Here is a 5,161-nt window from a genome sequence, read left to right on the forward strand (position 1 = left end):
GCCTGGCCCAGTGATGTAACTCCAGCCGGTGTCATGGGAGGTTCTGTGTCCAGCCAGCTCGGAGCTAACCCCACCCCACGTTTGTCTGGCGACCTTTGGTGTCCTTAGGGACACGCTGTGCTGAGGCAGGGCTGGAGGGAGGATTACAGAGCTCATAGGCTATTGCCAAACACATCTTGGGAAAAAGGAGACAAAAAGCAAAACAAACAGAGCTGCGTTCTCTCCCCGCTGGTCTGATGTAGAAGACTTTCCTGAAACAGCCGGGTCACGGGTTCCAGTGGAAAATCCCCAAGGTGTGAGGGGGACACACTTACCGGTGTCCCAGGGAGAAAATGCCCTCCCTGCCTCCCACCCCCACCCCAGATCTCTGTGGGGAAATAACCAGCTTGGCAGTGAACCCTCTGCTCCTCTGGGAATTGGGAGGGACTTGTGTACAAAGGAAAGTGCAAGGGAGTTAGCCAACCTGGCCGTGGCGTCATGAAAAAGGCCTGAAGGGCAGTGGACATCAGCTCCACCCCTTACTTCCTGCCTGACTTTGGGCACCATCACTTCGACTTGCCAAGACTCGGTTTCTCCATCTGTAAAATGGACACATGATCCAACTCACAGGGTTCCAATGAGGATTGACCAGTTGGTATTATTGACTCTCCAAGCATGGTGTCTGACACATGGAGGAACGCCTGAACATCTCCTTTCTCCCTCCTGTAGGTGAAACCACAAGCAAGGGGCTCAGTGAGCCACGATTTCCTCATCTGTAATTAGAGACGCAAGCTCAGTGGCCACCAAGGCCCCCCCAAAACTAACACGACCCCACTGTGAGCGCATCAGAATTTCTGGGACCAAGAAGCTCTAGGTCGCTAATGAAGCATCAAGCGTATTAGAGTTTAGAAGGGGCTTTATGCTTCAAGTCTGGCTGGGAGGTGCAGAATGGTCAAGGCCACGTCCACGGTCAGGACTGGAGCTAGAACTCAGGTCTCCTGCTCACTGGGTCCTTCCCTTGAAGGGTCTTCTAGCTCCTCATCTGTACACATCTGTCATGTTCTGGAGAAATGACCAGAACATAACAAGCACCCCTATTCAGCTGCCCCCTGCTGTCTTCACCATGCCAGTTAGAGGGATGACCCAACCACACCCATGTTCATCCACACGTTCAGCAACTATTAGTTGACACAAAGATACGCAGCATCTGTGGACCCCGGAGCTGCTCAGGGACCCAAACGCATGAGACCCCACATGAGGGGTAGTAGAAGACGTATTTGCTGCCCCCTCCCCTGTGTCCTTCAGTCTACCCGAGGGCACCCGCTGCTCCAGTACCCCACATGTGGTCAGCTGCCTGCCGCTGGACCTTGCACCTTCCAAAACAGCCGCACATGACTTCCCACTTGGCATGCTCTCCTCACTAGCAGTCTTCACCACTCACCACCAAAGAGGTGGGCTCTGTTTCCTCCCTTGAATCTGCGTGCTCTGGGGTCTGAGCAGAGGTGATGCAACGCGACTTCTGGGGCTAGGACACGAGGCAGCTCTGTCTGGCTCTCCTGGGACACTCGCTGTGGGAAATCAAGCCACCTAGCGAGGCCACAGGAGGTGTTCTGGCTCACAGCCTCTGCTGATGTCTCAGCTACTGGCCGGCACCAACCACCAGACATGTTAGGAAGAAAGCCTTCAAGACGCTCCCAGCCCCAGCCTCCACCTGACCGAGTGAGAGCTGCCCAGACAACCTCGAGAATTCTAAGAGATTATAGCAAAACCACCCTCACCATGTCAGGCACATTTGGGGGATACTCTGTCAGCAGCCATAGAGAGCCAGAACCCTAAGTCAAGTGTTTGAGTCTCTTTTATTTCAGCAACCTCTCCCCCCCCGTACTCCCAGTAGGCACCATTCTGAAAATCAGGACAGTTAACGCCCCTGGGGCCACCCTCACCACCAGGAATTGCTGAACCAGTGTCCCAGCCCCGCACTGTGCAGAGACACAGTTCCCAGAGTGTCCTTAGCAGGAATGCACCCCAGTGTTCACAGCTGCTGCCTGCTCAGTAGCACGGCTATTCATGGTTCATCCCATTTCCCCATTCCCTTCCTGGGATCACCTTCCTCTCAGACAAACTCCTTGCACCCAGGGCCCTGTTGAAGGCTCTGCTTTTGGTGAAACCTAAACTACAATGTGGTAAAGGAGGTCCTGTAAATATTGGAGAAGAAGAGTCATTTCACATAAGGTGTTGGGGAAAATGGCTTTCTTTCTGGGCAGAGTTACTGAGCACTAATTACTGGAGGTAAAACAATGAATAAGACAGTCTGTCCCCTTAAGTCACACACAGTTCTAACGGCATTTTTTTTTCTAAAGCAGAAAATACCTGCTCTTCACCTTGTTACCTGTGGCTACACATGTGAATGTGTGCGTGTGCACGCACACACACACTCACACACACAGAGTAGTGTTTATAGTCATAAAACCAAAGACTGTGGAAGTATATAAAGCTGGTTCAAATTCTGGTACAATATATCTTTAGTAAGGAGATAGAATCAGTAATCAAAAATCCCCCAACAACAAACAACAAGAAGCCTGGATCAGATGGCTTTACTGGTGAATTCTACCAAACATTCAAAGAACACCAATCCTTCTCAAACTCTTCCAAAAAATTGAAGAGGAGAGTAGATTTCCTTACTTATTCTAAGAGGCCAGTCTTTTTTTAAATTTTTTATTATGTTATGTTAGTCACCATACAGTATATCCTTAGTTTTTGTTGTAATGTTCCATGATTCATTATTTGTGTATAACACCCAGTGCACCATGCAATATGTGCCCTCCTTAAACCCATCACTAGCCCATCCCAGTCCTGCACCCCCCTCCCCTCTGAAGCCCTCGGTTTGTTTCCCAGAGTCCATAGTCTCTCATGGTTCATTCCCCCTTCCGTTTACCCCCCCTTTCATTATTCCCTTCCTTCTCCTACCAATCTTCCTGCTATTTCTTATGTTCCATAAATGAGTGAAACCATATAATTGTCTTTCTCTGCTTGACTTATTTCACTTAGCATAATCTCCTCCAGTCCCGTCCATGTTGTTGCAAATGTTGGGTAATCATCCATTCTGATGGCTGAGTAATATTCCACTGTATATATGGACCACATCTTCTTAATCCAGTCATCTGTTGAAGGGCATCTCGGCTCCTTCCACAATTTAGCTATTGTGGACAATGCTGCTATGAACATTGGGGTGCATATGGCCCTTCTCTTCACTACGTCTGTATCTTTGGGGTAAATACCCAGTAGTGCAATTGCTAGGTCATAGGGTAGCTCTATTTTTAACTTTTTGAGGGACCTCCACACTGTTTTCCAAAGTGGCTGTACCAACTTGCATTCCCACCAACAGTGTAAGAGGGATCCCCTTTCTCCACAACCTCTCCAACATTTGTTGTCTCTTGCCTTGTCAATTTTTGCCATTCTAACTGGCGTGAGGTGGTATCTCAATGTAGTTTTGATTTGAATTTCCCTGATGGCTAATGATTTTGAACACTTTTTCATGTGCCTGTTAGCCATTTGTATGTCTTCATTGGAAAAGTGTCTGTTCATATCTTCTGCCCATTTTTTGATTTGATTATTTGTTTCTTGTGTATTGAGTTTGAGAAGTTCTTTATAGATCTTGGATACCATATTCTGATACCAAAGTCAGGCAAAGACATCACAAGAAAAGAAAGCTGCAGATCAGTATCTCCTGTGAAGATTGATGCAAAAACCCTCAACCAAATCCACTAGCAAACCAATTCACCACCATATTAAAAGAATTAGAAGGGCACCTGGGTGGCTCAGTTTGTTAAGCATCTGGCTCTTGATTTCAGCTCAGGTCGTGATCTCAGGGTCATGAGAAGGAGCCCCACATTGGGCTCTGTGCTCAGTGGGGAGTCTGCTTGAGGTTCTGTCTCTCCCTCTCACTCTGCCCCCCCATCTCTCAAAGACATAAATAAATCTTAAAAAAAAAAAAGGATTATACACCATGACCAAGTGGGATTTATTCCCAGAATGCAAGGGCAGTTCAACATGTGAACATCAATCAATGTAATACACAGTAGTAGAATGAAGTGGGGGGGTGGGGGAATCACATATTCATCTCAATTGATACAGAAAGAGCATTGACAAAATTCAATGCCAATGGACAGATTTCTGGCCAGTCAGACCCAAGTGGAAACCTGCTAATGATTCATGGGAAAGGTTTTCCTTATCTACGGAGCTGTTTCAGTCCTTCCTTTTCTTCATCTGCCTTCCTGAATGGGCACATGAGGCTACAGGTAGGGTAGACATCCTATATGTAAAATGTCTGACCTTAGTGGTTGATTAGTGTGGGGGGCTGAACCATGGCCTCTTTTCCTGAAAGACGTCCACATCCTAATCCCTGGAGCCTGGGAATATGTTGCCTTACGTGGGGACTTTGCAGGTGTGATTACGTTAAGGATCTTGGGATGGGGAGAGTACCCTAAATTATCCAGGTGGGCCCAACATCATCACGAAGGTCCTTATCAGACAGAGGCAGAGGGTCTGAGAGAGAGATCAGAGGGGTGAGGGTGGGAGCAGGGTTATGAGAGAGAGATTGGAAGGTGCACCACTGCTGGCTCTGAAGATGGAGGAAGGGTCCCTGAGCCAAGGAATGCAGGCAGCGTCTAGAAGCTGGAAAAAGGCAGGAAACGGATTCTACCTAGAGCCTCCAGAAGGAACGTAAACTTGCCTGCTTGTGTTGGGCTCTGGCCTTCAGAATGGAAGAGAATAAACGTTTTTGTCTTAAGCTACTGTGTGTGTGTGTGTGGTCATTTGTTATGAAGACTAATGTGATCATTAAACATCTGTTTTCTCCTTCCCCTTCCTCTGATGGATCCTTCACTTGTTGCTGGATTGAACATTTCCATGCTTTAATAATCCTCCTTCCAGGTGCAGACCCCAGTGGTCAGGCTGTGACCCATGACCCTGCCCCCGGTCACCACTGACTGGGCCAGGGATGGACTCTGGCCTGAGATGGGCAGCCAGATCTCGACTCTGGGAAATGTTGGGTTGGTCCCAGCGGTACCACTGGGGCATCATCTCGTGGCTCCGCCCCCCTGGGGGCCATGCACAACCTGTGGAGAGAGGGATGCTGGGGGTGTCCAGAGGGAGACAGAGAGATGAGGAGTCTCCTGAGACA

The sequence above is a fragment of the Ursus arctos genome, unplaced genomic scaffold (genome assembly GCF_023065955.2).
Source record: "Ursus arctos isolate Adak ecotype North America unplaced genomic scaffold, UrsArc2.0 scaffold_14, whole genome shotgun sequence".
Taxonomy (NCBI): Eukaryota; Metazoa; Chordata; class Mammalia; order Carnivora; family Ursidae; genus Ursus; species Ursus arctos.